Consider the following 19536-nt stretch of genomic DNA (forward strand, 5'->3'; position numbering starts at 1 on the left):
GAAATATAAACTCAGCGGACAGTTTATTAGGTAAATCACCCCGCTCATGAAAATGGATCGCTCCTACAAACAGTGAGTCACGTGGCCGTGGATTACTATATAAAGCAGGCAGACAGCCATTCAGTTACTGTTCGATTTAACATTAGAATGGGCAAAACAAGTGACCGAAGCGACTTGGAGCGTGGTATGATCGTTGGTGCCAGGTGCACCTAATCCAGCATCTCTGAATCAGCCTCCCTCCTGAGCTTTTTATGCACGACAACGTCTAGGGTTTATCGAGAATGGTGCGACAAATAAACAAACATCCAGTCAGTGGCAGTCCTATGGGCGAAAAGAGAGAGAGGTCGAAGGAGAATGGCAAGAATCGTGTAAGTGAAAAGGCGGGACACAAACAGACAAATAAACAGTGCAATACAACAGTGGTGTGCAGAACAGCATCTCTGAACGCACAACTCGTTGATCCTTGTCATGGATGGGATATTGCAGAAGACGATCACACTGGGTTCCACTCCTATCAGCTAAAAACAAGAAGAAGCATCTCCAGTGGGCATGCGATCACCAACACTGGACAATTCAGGAGTGGAAAAACATTGCCTGGAACATCTCAGCAAGTTCAGTGGCCTGCGCAGTCCCCAGACCTCATCCCAATAGAGCATGTTTGGGATGAGAGAACGAACGGGCTGTTCACAGCATGAAAGTACCGCCGTCCAATGTGCAGCAACTGCGTGATGCCATCGTGTCAGCATGGACCAACATCCTCGAGTAACATTTAAGACACCTTATAGAATGGCCCAAAGAACTCAAAATGTTCTGGAGGCAATGAGCGGGTCCTAACTAGGTGTACCTAATAAACTGTCCGATGAGCGTATATTGGATTCACATCTGATATGCATGATATACCATTTTAAGGCTTTTTTCTATTATCTCATTCTGACCTACAGTAACTAAGGGGTAGCCTGAGAGTTAATATGATCTTGAAGATGGAAGTTTACATACACCGCAGCCAATTACATTTAAACTCAGTTTTTCACAGTTCCTGACATTTAATCCTAGTAAAAATTCCCTATCTTATGTCAGTTAGGATCACCAATTTTTTTTAAGAATGTGAAATGTCAGAATAATAGTAGAGATAATTAATTATTTCAGCTTTTATTTCTATCATCACATTCTCAGTGGGTCAGAAGTTTACATACACTCAATTAGTATTTGGTAGCATTGTCTTTATGTTTATCTTGGGTCAAATGTTTTGGGTAGCCTTCCACAAGCTTCCCACAATAAGTTGGGGGAATTTTGGCCCATTCCTCCTGACAGAGCTGGTGTAACTGAGTCAGGTTTGTAGGCCTCCTTGCTCGCACATGCTTTTTCAGTTCTGCCCACAAATCTTCTATGGGATTGAGGTCAGCGCTTTGTAATGGCCACTCCAATACCTTGACTTTGTTGTCCTTAAGCCATTTTGCAACAACTTTGGAAGTATGCTTGGGGTCATTGTCCATTTGAAGACCCATTTGCGACAAAGCTTTAACTTCCTGTCATGCCCGTCGTTTAAATAAGTGGACCAAGGCGCAGTGTGAGTAGAGTTCCACATATTTATTATAGTGAACTTCCAAACAACAACAAAGATTAACGAACATGCAAATATGTAGCGCACATAGGCATTAACTCTAAACAATATCCCACATCGCAGGTGGGAAAAGGAACACACTAAGCATGATCCCCAATTAGAGGCAATGATATTCAGCTGCCTCCAATTGGGAACCATACTCACACACCAACATAGAACTAAAATAACTAGAAAACCCCCTAGTAACGCTCTGACCTATTACACCATAGAGAACCCAGAGTGTTCTCTATGGTCAGGGCGTGACACTGATGTCTTGAGATGTTGCTTCAATATATCAACATAATTTTCCTCCCTCATTATGCCATCTGTTTTGTGAAGTGCACCAGTCCCTCCTGCAGCAATGCACCCCCACAACATGATGCTGCCACCCCCGTGCTTCACGGTTGGGATGATGTTCTTCGGCTTGCAAGCCTCCCCCTTTTTCCTCCGAACATAACGTTGGTCATTATGGCCAAGCAGTTCGATTTTTGAGGACATTTCTCCAAAAAGTACGATCTTTGTCCCCACGTGCAGTTGCAAACTGTAGTCTGGCTTTTTTATGACAGTTTTGGAGCAGTGGATTCTTCCTTGCTGAGCGGCCTTTCAGGTTATGTCGAAATAGGACTTGTTTTACTGTGGCTATAGATACTTTTGTACCTGTTTCCTCCAGCATCTTCACAAGGTCCTTTGCTGTTGTTCTGGGATTGATTTGCACTTTTCGCACCAAAGTACGTTCATCTTTACGAGACAGAATGTGTCTCTTTCCTGAGCCGTATGATGGCTGCATGGTCCCACGGTGTTTATACTTGCGTAATATTGTTTGTACAGATGAACGTGGTACCTTCAGGCGTTTGGAAATTGCTCCCAAGGATGAACCAGACTTGTGGAGGTCTACAATTTGATGTTCTGAGGTCTTGACTCCCTCCTGTCTCAGCCTCCAGTATTTATGCTGCAGTAGTTTATGTGTCGAGGGGCTAGGGCGAGTTTGTTATATCTAGAGTACTTCTCCTGTCCAATTCGGTGTCCTGTGTGAATCTAAGTGTGCGTTCTCTAATTCTCTCCTCCTCTCTCTCTTTCTCTCTTTCGGAGGACCTGAGCCCTAGGACCATGCCCCAGGACTACCTAACATGATGACTCCTTGCTGTCCCCAGTCCACCTGGCCGTGCTGCTGCTCCAGTTTCAACTGTTCTGCCTTATTATTATTCGACCATGCTGGTCATTTATGAACATTTGAACATCTTGGCCATGTTCTGTTATAATCTCCACCCGGCACAGCCAGAAGAGGACTGGCCACCCCACATCGCCTGGTTCCTCTCTAGGTTTCTTCCTAGGTTTTGGTCTTTCTAGGGAGTTTTTCCTAGCCACCGTGCTTCTACACCTGCATTGCATGCTGTTTGGGGTTTTAGGCTGGGTTTCTGTACAGCACTTTGACATATCAGCTGATGTACGAAGGGCTATATAAATAAATTTGATTTGATTTGATTGGCTGATTTCTTTTGATTTTCCCATGATGTCAAATAAAGAGGCACTGAGTTTGAAGGTAGGCCTTGAAATACATCCACAGGTACACCTCCAATCGACTCAAATGATGTCAGAAGCTTCTAAAGCCTTGAGATAATTTTCTGGAATTTTCCAAGCTGTTTAAAGGTACAGTCAACTTAGTGTATGTACACTTCTGACCCACTGGAATTGTGATTCAATGAATTATAAGTGAAATAATCTGTCTGTAAACAATTTTTGGAAAAATTACTTGTGTCATGCACAAAGTAGATGTGCTAACCGACTTGTCAAAACTATAGATTGTTAACAAGACATTTATGAAAGTGTATGTAAACTTCCGACTTCAATTGTATGTTTTTTTAACACCTTGTCATCTTAGACCTCACCCTCTGACGGAGGACATTTGGAAGACTTATGTCACAGAGTCAAGGTTCCCCTGAAACAAACCAGTATTATACTACATGTAGGATGTTTTCACATGCGAAGCCTCATGCTGCAGCTCTAAGTGCCCATGCAAACTTGTCGGCAAATGTTCAGCATTTTTATGCTCCAATTTTCATTCTGCGGCCTTCGGCCATTTTTTTATGGGGTTTCACAGCTGTTGATTGATACGATGGATGTTTCTGCTCCTTCTAAGTAGGCCATATGTGAGCAGAATACTGAGGATAATGTCTCCAGCCGACTGGCTCCCCCAGTCTCCATCAGTCTCTGAATGGATTGATAAGTGCATCTACGATCTTCAATGTGTGTTTCTTAACATGATTGCATGAGGCAGGAGGGGGGGATAAGGGTCAATCAATGCTAGTGTTTGCCCATAATTGTGCTTGAAAGTGTGTGTGTGTGTGTGTGTGTGTGTGTGTGTGTGTGTGTGTGTGTGTGTGTGTGTGTGTGTGTGTGTGTGTGTGTGTGTGTGTGTGTGTGTGTGTGTGTGTGTGTGTGTGTGTGTGTGTGTGTGTGTGTGTCTGTGTGTGTGTGTGTTTTCACATATTCCTAGAAATGGAAATGACTGCAGAACTGCTTTGCAATCACATTCAGTCAACTGGTGCTTGTGCTTACGCTGTGAGGCACAAATCGATTTTCCTTCTCATGTCCCTCTCTCCATCCCTCTCTCCACCTTCCCCGCCATCCCTTTCTCCATCCTCATTTCCATTCCCCTCTCCCGCTGTCTGTGATATGCGGTCAGTTTAAATCAATGCATCCCAGCCTTGTCTGTTCATTTATAATTGTCATATGCAGTCAGTGTGTCAATTTTACTCAGTAATTAGATCCTCAAGCCAAACATGGTGATTTACACTAAGCACGCCACCTTCCCATCGCTCACGTGCCCACAGCCCTCTCTGTCTTTATCTCATTTTCCCTCTTGCGCTCTCTCTCATCTTCCCTGGCATGGCAGGCTCCCCGCCTCATTCTCTCACGTCCTCCATCTCTCTTCCCTCCCTCCTTCTCCCCCTCCCTTCCCTGCTTTTCCTCAGATCACTGTGTCCCTCTTGGGTCATTTTGATGTGATGCTGTGTAATCATGGTATGCTGCAGTATGGTGTGACATATCACAAGCATTCCTACAGTGACGGCCAGTGGAAGAGAAAAGGGTTTTGAGAGATCAGAGAGAGGACATGTCCGTGTTAACGCAGATTCAATTAAAGCCTTTAATCTCATATCTGTGGAGGAATCTAATACTGTATCATATCGCTGTGTTTAGCTGCTTGCTTCTCTCCAGTGCTATCACAATGCTCTGTAGTGTACGGGTGAGGCTGTGTGTGCATGTGTAGTCTTTACCTGTGCAGTACATACATCTGTCTGCCCTACCAAGGCCATTTATTTTCCTTCTAGAAGGAGGGTGTGTGCATATACAGGGCTCTAGTGGATTTTAATGGATTACGTCCATTTGGAAGAAAAAATGTATGTGATTCAAGGTGAGTGGATGTTAAGATGTGTACACTGCAGTGAGTGGGCTCTTAAAATAAATACAAATATCCTAAATGGTCAAGTCAATGTCAGATGTTGAGAAATTCTTCACTTTTACTCAAACACACTCATACATAGGAGTGGTCGACAGGACAGCACACCCAGCAAACAAAATTGGTTCTGTGAAAGTTCCCAGAACATTCGTTAGGTCGCGGACATGTTCAAATAAGACAAACACTGTCCAGTCGTGGTGATGGTTATAGAATGTTTGCATAAAACATTCACCTGATGTTGCAAGAATGGTCCTAGAACACATTTCATCTGTTCTTTAAAGGTTCAAACATTATAATCATCAGCACAACTGGACAGTTTTGGGGTTATGAAAACATTTACTGCAAACTAACAATTATTCTAGGAACTTTTAGAGAACCAATTTTGGTTTGCTGGGAAAGCATTAATTACTTGGAGAACTTTGGGGGAACTTTGGGGGAATGTTCTGTGGTGGTTGTTACAGATGTTGTGTACAACATTTTAGTGAATGTTAGGAGAATAATCCAAGAACATTTCATTTAAAACATTTTTAGAAAAAAAATGTAGTTGTCAAAAACATTCTCTGATAAAACCCTAACTAGAACTTAGCTAAAGTATCTTAGCTAATGTTCTGGGAATGTTCCCAGTTTGCTTGGCACACCCATAAAGAGTTATAAAACAAACATACATAAAGTGTCCACGTGAAGAACGCACAAATGTGCACCAAATAAACACCACATATCCTTGCACAGTGAAAGGAATTGTCCACCAAACACACATAAAGACAAACAAGTACTACATAAAAGGAGATAAAGAGAGGAAAGCGGTGAAAATAGATATTGCAAAGAACCAACTAACCTAACTATACTGCCCAGCCACATCACAACAACAACACATAAGTTGTACAGAGAGTTCAAGAAACCACAAGAGATCACGAGAGGAAGATCCCAAAGAAGAAGCAATGACACAAACCATGACCACATAGAGCTGCCACAGAGATATATAGAGAGAAAGTGTTGAAGTATACAGCGTGTGTATCGGATGATATTTACTCTGTCATCATAGTACCATATTCCCCGGGCTCGATTGGCCGACCTCTCAGAGCTCACACTACTGTCCTGATGGACAAGCCAGCGCTGAACCACATGAGCCTAGAAGACACATCAACACAAAGACAAGGCCTGTTAATGTGACACACATACAGGTACACACATACATACAAACAGATACCGTACGCAGACTGCATGACATAGACTACATGTTAGTCTTGAAGACTCTTGATGAAGTCAAAGCCTTTTACTTTTATGTTATTTACTGACATGTAAAAACACACATAATAAGAACTACCACACTCAAACACAATTATAAAGTACACATGCACCATACCAGCTGACACAAGAATGTGTCTGAGGACACAGAGATGAAGCTTGCATGGAAATATGAATAAAACACACATTCATCTTTGTACATAACACATCTAAATCTAAACGAGAAAAGCATATATATATATTTTTATATTCAAATGATGTTGATGTAAAAGGAATACACTTCCAAATACTGTATACAGTACACACACACACACACACACACACACACACACACACACACACACACACACACACACACACACACACACACACACACACACACACACACACACACACACACACACACACACACACAATCCTACAACAAGACCACCTATTTTGTAACACAAAGAAAGAAACCAATAGACATCCATAAGCCTGGAAGACTCCCTACAAGAGACACAAAGCATGCTAATGTAATCCATGCACCTTGGCAAAAACATAACTAAATAACACAACCACACAACCAAAAAACACACCAAGCAATCATGAAGACACAGTCATACACTGTACAAGATGCATCCTAGATCAGCACTCCTACTCTGAGATACTTTGTGGATATGGGCCCAGGAGTCTCCAGGACTCCACTGGCCCTTGATGCGGCCAATTTAATGAACCAAGACTACAGCAGACAGCAGGTATTCCCAAACAGGGGTACCACAATGCCGTTGGGGGTCGCCAAATAAAAATGTGATTCACATTTTAAATTTAAAATAAGAAACTTCATATTTTCAAACCGTACATTTACATTTTCCAACGAGGCCATACATTTGGGTGAGATTTTTTTCTCACTTGAGTAGCATCGTTTCACTGCCCAAAATAAAAATTAAACCATCTACTGTTCAGCAAAATCACAACACAATGTCAAATACAGGTAGCCTAGTCAAATAATTAACAACCAATCACATGAACCGTTACTCTCTCGCGGGAAACCTCCACTCTTGCGCAGACATTTAGAAACATGACAATTTTAAAAATAAGACAATTTTAAAAATATTTTTAAGCGAGAATATAGATGACTTTCGAGTAGTGAGACATGTATAAAAGCAACAGATACCATTAATAAGAAGGGTCCAGAAGAGTCCGATATGGTGAGCTACCGAGTGGCTAGGACAGGCAAGCCCCATACTATTGTGGAGGACGTAATTCTTCCAACTGCCACGGATAAGGCTGGGACAATGCTGCGGGAAAAGGCCAAAAAACTATACAGACATCAAATAACACTGTTTCACGACGCATCAGTGACATGGCAGGAGATGTTTTGAATCCATTTCTGCTCACATACAAACCAGTGAATTCTATGCGTTACAGCTGGATGACTCAACAGATGTGGCGGGCCTGACACAGCTCCTGGTATATGTCTGTTACGTTTATGGGGGGTCAACTAAGGAAGACATCCTCTTCTGCAAACCACTGGAAACCAGGACAGCATGAGAGGATATTTTTAAAGTACTGGACAGCTTTGTGACATCAAATGGACTTTGGTGGTCAAGATGTGTTGGTATCTGTACTGATGACACAAAAGACATGACAGGGAGACATAGTGGAGTGGTAACAGGTGTGCAAACAGTTGCTACCGACGCCACTTTATTTATTTTATTTTTTTATTTTTTATTTTTTTATTTTTTCACCTTTATTTAACCAGGTAGGCCAGTTGAGAACAAGGTCTCAATTACAACTGCAACCTGGCCAAGATAAAGCAAAGCAGTGCGACAAAAACAACACCACAGAGTTACACATGGGATAAACAAACATACAGTCAATAACACAACAGAAAATCTGTATACAGTGTGTGCAAATGAAGTAAGGAGGTAAGACAATAAATAGGCCATAGTGGCAAAATATGTACTATTTAGAAATTAACACCGGAGTGATAGATGTGCAGATGAGGATGTGCAATTAGAAATACTGGTTTGCAAAAGAGCAGGAAAGAAATAAATAAATAAATATGGGGATGAGGTAGGTAGTTGGTTGGATGGGCTATTTACAGAAGGGCTGTGTACAGCTGCAGCGATCGTTAAGCTACTCTGACAGCTGATGCTTGAAGTTAGTGAGGGAGATATAAGTCTCCAACTTCAGTGATTTTTGCAATTCCTGGCAGCAGAGAACTGGAAGGAAAGGTGGCCAAAGGAGGTGTTGGCTTTGGGGATGACCAGTTAAATATACCTGCTGGAGTGCAAGCTACGGTGTTGCTATGGTGACCAGTGAGCTGAGATAAGGCAGAGTTTACCTAAGCAAATACTTATAGATGACATGGAGATAGTGGGTTTGGCATAGAATATGTGGGAAGGACCAGCCAACGAGAGCATACAGGTCGCAATTGTGGGTAGTATATGGGGCTTTGGTGACAAAACGGATGGCACTGTGATAGACTGCATCCAATTTGCTGAGTAGAGTGTTGGAGGCTAATTTGTAAATGCCAAAGGAATGCCATCCACCGAGAGGCTCTTGCTGCCAAGGGAATGCCTGACAGCTTGAAAGACGTTTTGGACACTACAGTGAAAATGGTTAACTTTGTTAAAGCAAGGCCCCTGAACTCTCGTGTATTTCCTGCATTATACAATGATATAGGCAGCGACCATGTAACGCGTTTGCAACATACAGAAGTGAGCTGGTTATCAAGGGGCAAAGGATTGACACGTTTTTTTAAATTAAGAGACAAGCTTTTCTTTACTGACCATAATTTACACTTGCCTGACCGTTTGCATGATGAGGAGTTTCTCACATGACTGGCCTATCTGGATGATGTTTTTTCTCAACTGAATGATCTGTATCGAGGATTACAGGGATTCTCCGCAACTATACTCAATGTGTGGGACAAAATTTAGGCTATGAATAAGAAGTTGGAGCTCTTTTCTGTCTGCATTAATTAACAAGGCCAATACACAGGTATTTCCATCATTGGATGATTTCTTGTGTGCAAATGAACTCATGCTTACAGACAATGTCAAATGTGATATAGCAGAGCACCTGAGTGAACTGGGTGCTCAATTACGCAGGTACCTTCCCGAAACGGACGACACAAACAACTGGATTCGTTATCCCTTTCATGCCCTGCCTCCAGTCCACTTTACCGATATCTGAACAAGAGAGCCTCATCGAAATTTTAACAAGCGGTTATGTGAAAATGTAATTGAATCAGAAGCCACTGCAAGATTTATGGCTAGGGCTGCGCTCAGAGTTTTTTGCCTTGGAAAATGGCGCTGTTAAGACACTGATGCCCTTTGCAAGCAGATTCCACAGCCCATGAGGACTGGAGTTCTGCTCCACTAAGCTACAGCCAACCGAGTGACGACAGAGCCAAACACACAGGGTGACGGCACGCTATAACACTCATTTCAACTAAAGCCCTCACTACACAAACACAGACACATTTTAGCCAAAACACACAAACACAAAAGGAAAGTGCTATATCCAAATAAAAGCTATGCCTCAATAAATCTACAGAAATGCCGCTTGGCAAAAAAAGATGACTACAATTACACACTTATTTAAACACATTGCATTCAAAGACTAAATATTCCACAATATGTGAAAATAGACATTATTAGGAAAAAGCTCCATGACATACAATCACAGCAGGGTAACTGAAGAAGAGGAGTTGGAAACTGATATGTTACAGAAACTGGATAATGATTTTGTATACTGTAAATATATTTGGTCATTGTAGCTGTTTCTAGAATGATAGAGTCATTATTTATTTTTCTAACGGTCATGTGTTTCCTTGGCCAGTCGCTGGAGCCATGCCAGTGTGGAGCACCCCCTTCTGCTATACAATCTCCTGAGTCAAAACTCTCCATTCAGCAAGTTTAACCTACTAATCCTAAAATTCTAAATGATAGGAAAAGTTCAGCAATGTGGTAGCCAAAACACATCTTTGAACACTGTCTCGGTCTGGGATGTCAAAACACATTGACAGAAGAGCGGTCAGAAGTCGTTGCTGTAGCGACAGCACCTGTCACTGGTGATTTAGATTCAGAAACATGTCCTCACTTCACTTACAAAGACTTCCTCACCAAATTCAATTAAGAGTTCCACTTTATAATTAAACTTCAGGTACTATAGAGTTAGTTCAGAAATGGTACAATTGAGATAAAGTAGATTGACTTTCAACACCTGAGACAGACCTTTTATATGTATTCCTCTCACATCTAGTCTATTGTCAGCAGCAAATCTTCAACGGGAACCTGAGAGCAGCCTGCTAGGATAAAATGGATTAGAGAAGAACACAGACAGCAGTGAACATGTCTTTGGAATTCAGTAGCACAGAGGTAACTGGTTCTCAGGTCAAGAATTTGGACAAAACTCTTAAGGCAGACGCCACTCCACCTTAATCTCCACCGACGAGGCATAGTGGAGAGGGCCATTCAATTAGGGAATCAGCCAAACCATAATGATTCTAGGATGAGGTTGGAGGTACTGTAGGTTGTTGACTGGGATTTGTTATATGATTGATGTAGTAGTACGTTGTCCCTGTTCCAACCCAGGTCCGGCACGTTTTCATCATCTGTGAAAGCTGTGAATGTTCTGCCATGTAGTAGCATTCATGTACAAATTCACACACAAATACTTCCCCTGAAGACACACACAACACATACCCATACCAAAAATAGCTGCACAGACCTTGTGCAGTGTTAACGTAACCCTCCTGGGGTTTACTCAAAGACCCTCCTCCATGAGCAAGACACAGACCGACACACACACACACACACACACACACACATTATGATGAGGGTCAGTTGTTAGCAGTAGACGGGACGATGAGGTTTTGAATGGTGGCAGTCTCATCGGTCCCTGGACAGTCAGGCTTAGCTACAGCACAGAAGCCTATGGGAGCTGAGCAGTAGAAGAAGAACACTGAGAAACACATCCTGTGAAAACAATTGTTGGATCTGGAAGGTCATTGTCTTCTGCTCAGCTATAAATATACTAGACTCTATAATTATCACCACTGTTCTTATCTGGTCTGGCTCCTCCTGTCATTCCATTCACATTTCTATTTCCTTTCATCATGAGACGTCTAATTGAAAAACATCACCTACTAGTGTCCTCTCTGCATCTCTCTCTATTCCTATGCTGGTAAATGGCATGGAGATGGGTATTTTCTGCAAATGGTATGCAGTGTACAAATAATTACCCTTGGATTTGTTACTTCTTACACTTGTGTTTTAGGAGCTAATTTCCCAGAAAACATTGCATCCCATCTGCATGACTGGCAAGATGGAGTCGTGGCCTAGAGAATGAGAAATCAATAACTAGCCCAGGAGGCACTCAAGAGTGGGAGTTTATCAAATATTGATGGAGGATATGTGTGTTGGAATGAGGCACTCAAACACAAACACACAGACATGCAGGTATATATACATTACAGTCATACACACTTACATGGACAGACACACTCACACACACACAGACTCCCATACGTTAACCTTGCAGCAGCATGCAGTAAAAGCACAGATAAGACACATATAACCAACTACTTGAAGATGAAGAGGAGCATGCCAAAAAGCCAAAAAATTCCTCCCTCCTCATGAATAAGTAATGAGACATCAAAATAAGGAGCTTCATGTCGTCTCCTCTCCCTCCTGTGCTAAAACGGAGGCCCTGAAATATTTATAGTCTCTGTCAGGCCACTGCCTCTGCGCTCCATTACAATCAAAGCATTCTCTATCTTACGTTTATCTCTCTCTCCTTCTCTCTCTGTCTTAACACAGTCACATACAAACTACGGCACATAATCCATTGTGCGTATACAACACAGATACAGACAAATAAGTCAATAGACACATACAAATGCACACACACCTGATTGTGACTCATCTTCAGTCTAAACCATCTTTCATAAGATGCATAATGGACACCAATGAAACACAGCAGGTACTGCATACCCACGTCTAGCTACCGTGCACTGTATACATCAGAACCATTGTACAGTATTCTCTCACTTCCCATAACCTCCAATTAGACTGCATCAGATTCTCCCTCTTTATTAACCATGCCATATTCACATAATTGCTTCATGGAAGAAACCTGCAGATCACATTCCATCTCTCTCTTTATCTCTGTTTCCCTCCATCTCTCTCCATCTCTCTACTCCTCTACTCTTCACTAGCACTTCTCAATCTCGTTACATTGCAGCCCACTGCGTTCCCCTTCAACATTCATTTATTTCCACCCTCATTCTCTCCCTCCAACTAAATCTCTACAACTCCCTGTCTCTATATGGCGTTGTTCCGTCTCCCCATGTCCCCCCATCCTCTTCCTTATTGTTTCTTCCTTTCCCCGATGCTCTATGACCTCACTATCTCCTTCTTTGAACCTCCCTTATCTCCCTCTATGACCCTCCCCTATCTCCCTCTATGACCCTCCCCGATCTCCCTCTATGACCCTCCCCGATCTCCCTCTTTCTCTCCCTGACCCGCCGCAGTTCCCCACTCCCTCTCTCTTCGTTTCCTTTCATTATTCATGAGTACTGCAGGAGCTCCGGACGCTGAGCATGCTGGGTAGAGATCCTCTGAGTCTCTTTATGACATCATCACTCTATGCTGACGCTAGGCTCCCTCGTCACTCTGGTGACTAGCGCAGGGCATGATCCAGCACTTCAGTACACAGCTTCTGTTCACTGTGTTCTATCCTTTATATTGGCTACATGTGCAATTCTGGCAAAGAAAAAAATATCTTAAGAATCCTCTGTTTATATGCCAAGGTAAATAAAACATATAAACAGAGGGTTTAACAACGAGGCCATCAAATATTTATATATTGTGTACAGCTTATATTTAGACTCTTGACCACTTAAATATAGACTCTGGACCACTTATAAATAGACTGTGGAATAATACAACACTAGATGTGTATGTAGTCTGTCTCTGTCAGCTCTAAAGTTAGGTTGGTTAAGCGGTGCTCCAGCAGGTGCTAGGAGGAGAGGAAGTCTGTGTGTCTGAGAGTCGTGTAGCAGCAGGTCCTATAAAGAGCACCACACGGTCAATGACTCCACCAGCTCCCACAGGCCCAATACACCATCACTGTGACAGGGAGAGGAGGAGAGAGGGAGAGGGGTGGGTGAGGAGAGGCAGAAGGAAAGGACAGAGGGGGGATGGATAAGGTAGAGGGGACGAGGACGAGGACGGAGGAGCACAGAAAGGTAGTGGCAGAAGGAGGGGAGGGAGGGAGGTGTTAGTATTTGATATTCTTCAATAACACAGACCCCAAATCAAATCAGGGGAAGAAAAATAGGTTTATTCAAAGAGGATAAATCATAGATGTTATGTTGAGAGGTAGATGGCCGTTCCTTCTCTGTCCTCAGTGATTCTCTCCTGTGATTCTATCCACAGAACATAGGGACAGGTTGTAGGTTATAACCCAGCCCTAGCATGTGGTTGACCAATTAGAATTCCTTGCAATAAAACAGGGCCAATGGCCAAATAACACGTATCCTATTTCAGGCTTGATGTCTAGACAAATTCCTCCCATGTCTCTGACCCATTGATCAATAATTCCCTTTTACAGAAAAAACACTATTTCCATTGATCGTTAGTACACTATTAATCTCTCATCCTCTGTCTCTGCATTGTGTATTTATCTTCTAAATATTCTTATACTCCCCTCTAGACCATTTTAGAAATAAATCTACTTAAAAATGTATTTTTTAGAAAACAGAAAAAATAGACAGTATAAAAAACATTAGCCGTAAGCATAAAATCACTACCATTAAAACACCTTGCATTTCTATAAAACACAAAGGGCATATTGTACTTGCTGTTACAATAAGAAATAGATTTAAAACAAAGTTATAGAAAATAACTATTAACAATCAGGTGTAATGATGATTCGCACCACATCCTGTATTAGGAGGAAACTCACACACACAAAAACGTCTACAAGAAAATCATATTCAATCGTCCTATTGGCAAGTAATCATTCACCAAGTCCTTTAAAAGTGACCAGCTCCTCCTCACTGGCATCAGTCCCACATTGATAACTATTAGAAATGATGTTCTGACAGTCTGCCGGTAGTGAGGAATTCTTCTCCCATTCCACGGGTTAAGGACTTTTCTAATGAACACTTCACCGGTGATCTTGTATCATTTCAGGTAGAGTCCTTGGTTCAAGGGATATTGCTTCAGCTTCAGACTGTAGATTCTCATAACCTGTAACGAAGGAAACAAAAAAGGGAAGGTAACATGTCCTGGTTTCAAGATAAATTAATATTTCACATTAATTTCTCTAAGTAAGCATGTCCCGATTTTCAGTAAAAAGCTGGACATTTCACCTAGATATCCCTAATATGATGACTGAGGTGTACAACATAGAGGCTTATCAGCTTCTGATCATCTTACTATGCTTCTTCACCCAAGATTGGCCCCCGTTTCCTAATCAATCAGTTCTTTATTCTCCAGTCTCCGCTTTGTCATCGACATGGACAACCTTGCAATGAGTGACATAATATCCATCGTGATTTTCCTTGGACTTTTACTGCTGACCTTGTTATGAGCAAAAGTTGATAAGGACTTTCCCATTTTGGTCCTAATGAGTCTGTTCCATATTTTTTTTACCATCACCCACTGGTACTACGTCATGTCCCCCTCGGAAGTTATTCTCCACGCCTCTTCTACTTGTCTGTCTGCTTCCCCGACTGCATTAGAGAGTTGTATGCAATAATTAAGCATTGTGTCACTCAAAGTGAACGTCTGCTTTTCTCAAATCTAACGTGCCTGGTACTGTCACATTGTCCATTGTAGTAACTTCCCATGCCCAGCCTGCCTTCCTCATACACCCCCTCCACAATGCTTGAACCATCTGTGTATAAGTTAAACTCAGGGTTTTCAAACGGATGACTCTTAATAAACCAATCACAGAGCTGATCCAAAACCAACTCACAACGGTCGTGTTCAAGTAATGTGGTATCTGGAGGAAGCATCAGTGTAGCTGGATTACATGGTGTGCCACGTTGTATGATGTTGTTAGGAGCCTCCACTACTTTATTAGCGTCCATAGCTTCTTTGCTAGCACACTGGTACCATATCCAGTTCCACACTCATTTCTCTTCGTAGTCCAAATATGATGGTTCTGAACTGTAGATTCCTGCAGTTGCCTATTTTGCCACGTCACCTTCCCTTCAGAAATGTTCAGTGTAGAGTCAAGTTGCATAATAACATCAAGGCCTAAAATAGGTTGTTCAAATGAGCTTATCCACACCCCTGCATCAATCTTCATTGGACCAATAGAAATTGATAATGGTTTGGTCTGTTTCATATCTGTCCCCCCCACTCATGTTGCTCTCATCTTCTTGCCTGTGTACTGATGACATACAGTATATGTTTTGCATAAGATATGGGCAATACAGTGACTTCATCACCCGTATCTACTAAATAATCTACTGCAAAGTTGTTAACCATCATGTTCACATATATTCCATCCGATTTCATATGTACACCAGCCGAGATGGGACGGAAGAGGGGGGTCTATTAGTTTACCTCTACAGCATCCAGCAAACTCGGCTGCTTACATTTCTGCATCAGCATTGTATCATTGGGGCTGTTGTCCTGTTTCCATTTTCCCTTAGACGGACCCTGCATCTCCTGGCCATTCCTCATAAGAACACATTTTCTTTTCCGAAATTCTTCTTGCCAGTGACTAGAAATCCCGAAATAATGACATACACCAGGTTTCTCTTCTGCTGAACGAATAATGTTGTTGGTTTCATTCGAAACCTGCACACCTCTGGTAACAGTCGGTTTATTATGTTGATTGATGTCTCTGTCCAGTCGTGACAACCTGTCAATGAAGTAGCCATAGTTTTGTCTCTCCCAGTCATTAGTTGTGGAAACATTTTTTTTTTACAAATCATCATGTATGGATTGCATCAGCTGATGGGTGAATACCCCATTTCTGGAGGACTTGAGTGTATCTTCATCTTCCATGTCAGATAACCCACTGTGTCTAACCACCTCTGCTCTAAACCTTTCTTCAATTCAACAAACGGTTATTTCGGTTTCTGAACACATTTGGTTATCTCTCCCCAATTGGTGGTTGCATGTATGTATGGTTCTCCATCCATCAGCCACATCTTGCTCTTCACCACCCACAGCTCTATAAACATTTTCTTCAAGTACACCATGTTCACGGTGGTTCAAAGCGAAGGCTAATAACTGTAACCCATCATAAGGATGTAGATGGTAGAGTTTCTTATAACGCTTCAAATTGTCCCACGTTTTCATACCCACTTCTAGGGGATGTTTCAAAGTTTTTGACCATTCATACAACTATTCTGGAGATGCTGATTTGTGTGATTACTGTCACTTGAGGTTTGTCTTTACCACCTTTTGCAGACTGTGTTCTGGTTGGCCTAAGATATCATTCTTCACCGCTGGCAGTGCTGACCAGATACTTGAAACCTGATCTGCCTTACGCAACTTAGCCTGAGGATAGATTGAGGGAACAAAGAGACCACAGGTGGGGGTCAAGTCTGTTTTTATGACTCTTGGTTGTAATTGTTGAATTTCTTCCTTCAAGGTTTTGATCTGTTCACAAAGAGCTTTCAAACTATACTCATCTCTCTGCTTTGTCCTGTCATGATTATCTAATTTCTGTCATTTGGCTCAAACAGTTAAAGACCATTGTGTCTTTGTCAAGGAATTAGACATTCTCTGTATTTTTCCTCAAGCTTTTTGTATATCAGACAGATTCCATATTCCATCTTTGTCAACAATGACAGAATATTTATTTATTATCTCTTGTCAACACTTCTCTACTTTGAAATGGTTCTTCATATCACTAGACAGTGAATTTAAAATCTGTTTCATGCTCACATCCGGAGGAGCTGTTCCGCCCTTTTCCAGAGTGGTTCTCACTTAACAATGGCATTATATTAACTTCAAAAGTTGTATAATATATGTGTGTGTGTGTGTGTGTGTGTGTGTGTGTGTGTGTGTGTGTGTGTGTGTGTGTGTGTGTGTGTGTGTGTGTGTGTGTGTGTGTGTGTGTGTGTTTATAACCCCCTTTGAGGACTCAAACCTCTTCTAGAACACAAATTGTCTCTGTAGGACCTGGCTACCCGTAAAACTTATGTTCACTTCAAAAAGCTTGTTGAAGGCTTACATTAACCGCACATGTAAAAAATTGCTACTCAACTAGCAACTCACTTCTTCTATGCAACAAGAAGGTTTCACAAAAAAAAAGAAAGGACTCTAACCTTTTAATAGAGGACTTGAACCCATATAATAGAGAACAAAGCTGTAAGAGGACTCAAACCACTAACTGAGCAAACAAAGGACTAAACTCTATAACAGAGAACAAAGGACTTGAACCTTATACATCACAGATACATATCACTCATTGCATGCACTAATTTTAACCTGATTTGGTTCTTGTAAAATGATATTGGTCTAGACTCACCCAGCAATTATGCCACCAATCAGGAGAGTTGACTCCCCAAAATGGGTTGCGCTCAGCCTTCTCTCTTTCTTCAGGAGCAACACACAGTTGATACGTTTTTTCTTGTTGTTGTTCAGACCAATTCATCCGGGTCACGGCACCAAATGTTAGAAGTTGAAGTTATTCTATAATAACACAGACCCCAAAGCAAATCAGGTGGAGGAAAATAGGTTTATTCAGAGAGGATAAATCATAGATGTTATGTTGAGAGGTAGATGGCCGTTCCTTCTCTGTCCTCAGTGATTCTCTCGTCAGTGATTCTCTCCTGTGATTCTATCCACAGAACATAGGGACAGGATGTAGTTTATAACCCAGCCCTAGCCTGTGGTTGACCAATTATAATTCCTTGCAATAAAACAGGACCAATGGCCAAATAACAAGTATCCTAATTCAGGCTCGATGCCTAGACACATTCCTCCCATGTCTCTGACCCATTGATCAATACATCCCTATTACAGAAAAAACACTATTTCCATTGATCGTTAGTACTCTATTGACCTCTCGTCCTCTGTCTTTGCGTTGTGTATTTATCTTCTAAACATTCTTATAGACGGAAGAAGCAGAGCTAGCAAGAGGGATTGGGAGGGGAGTTAAATAGACAAGATAAGGAGAGGGGGGAGCTAAACAGTTGGAAATGTGGGATAAAGGGAGAGAGAGGGGTCAAGTGAAAGTGCTGATGATAGAGAAGGAAACTAAAGGAGAGGAACATGAGAGAGAGAGAGGGGAAAGGAAAGCGATAGAGAGGGACAAAGAGAGGATATTTTGCTGTTTCAGAGGACACAAGGCAAGGGCAAGGTATATCCTTAAATACATTACTATCATGGCTTGTCTCTCTGAAACAAACTTGAGGACAACCAGGGCCAATTTTTACATCCCTTACATCAATGAAATTGGGACAAGTTATAATAAGGTTTCTTTTCCATCATTGGGAGTGGGAATAACTCCACTCACTTATTTCTGACAGTTTGAACTGGTGAGGGGGGCGGTAACAGGACTTTGCCTGACATGCCATCAATAATGAAGAGGTCATGGTAACATATGAGCCCTCCTTTCTCTCTCCTGTCCTACCGAGTCTGTTCCCTTCATACACACTGGCACACACTCACGTCTGCAGCTGTTCTGCGCCGTCTCCCCCCAGACGATTCTGTCACACTCCTCTTTTGAGAGGTGTGAGGTCATCATCTCTCCATAAACCTCTGCTCTATGTGACTGTAGATTCATCATCTGTTCATGTGCAGGTGACCTCAGTCCGGGGCCAAGGCCAGGTACTGTCTCAACCTGATCACTGTTACAACACTAAATTATTCAGCTCTGAAAAGGTTTTCCATTAGCCGTCAATTGCCGGCTGTTAGCCGCATTTTGGCTGAAAGAAAAAAAAATCCCATTGCAAAATAATGCTTTCTATTCATTGATAGAAATACCAGTCGATGTAAATACATTTGACCATCATGCTTATCGGTCTATAGGTACATTTTCATAATATAGTGGAATTAAATTGGTGTGTGTGTGTGTTTTCATTAATCATCACGCATACAGAGCCGATTTGGAGCAGGATTTCACCTGCTGCTCCTCAGCTGTTTGCTGCTGGACTAAAACATACTTTTATAAGCCCATTCATTGAGCAACAATTATTTATGAAAATTGTATGTTAAAAACAGTTTAGTGCACAATAAAGAAATAGCCATTACCTTTATTTCTC

At 41.9% G+C, this 19536-nt stretch overlaps 1 long non-coding RNA gene across 1 annotated transcript; it reads right to left on the reverse strand.

The window, feature by feature from the left end:
- Positions 1 to 13619: 13619 nt before the first annotated feature.
- LOC135538695 (uncharacterized) lies at positions 13620 to 18318 on the reverse strand. The gene is made up of 2 exons (XR_010455470.1): positions 17799 to 18318; positions 13620 to 14551 (listed from the first exon to the last, which is right to left on the reverse strand). It is a non-coding gene; the product is annotated as an uncharacterized LOC135538695 (long non-coding RNA).
- Positions 18319 to 19536: the final 1218 nt, after the last annotated feature.

Source organism: Oncorhynchus masou, unplaced genomic scaffold (genome assembly GCF_036934945.1).
Source record: "Oncorhynchus masou masou isolate Uvic2021 unplaced genomic scaffold, UVic_Omas_1.1 unplaced_scaffold_2___fragment_4___debris, whole genome shotgun sequence".
NCBI classification, from domain to species: Eukaryota; Metazoa; Chordata; class Actinopteri; order Salmoniformes; family Salmonidae; genus Oncorhynchus; species Oncorhynchus masou.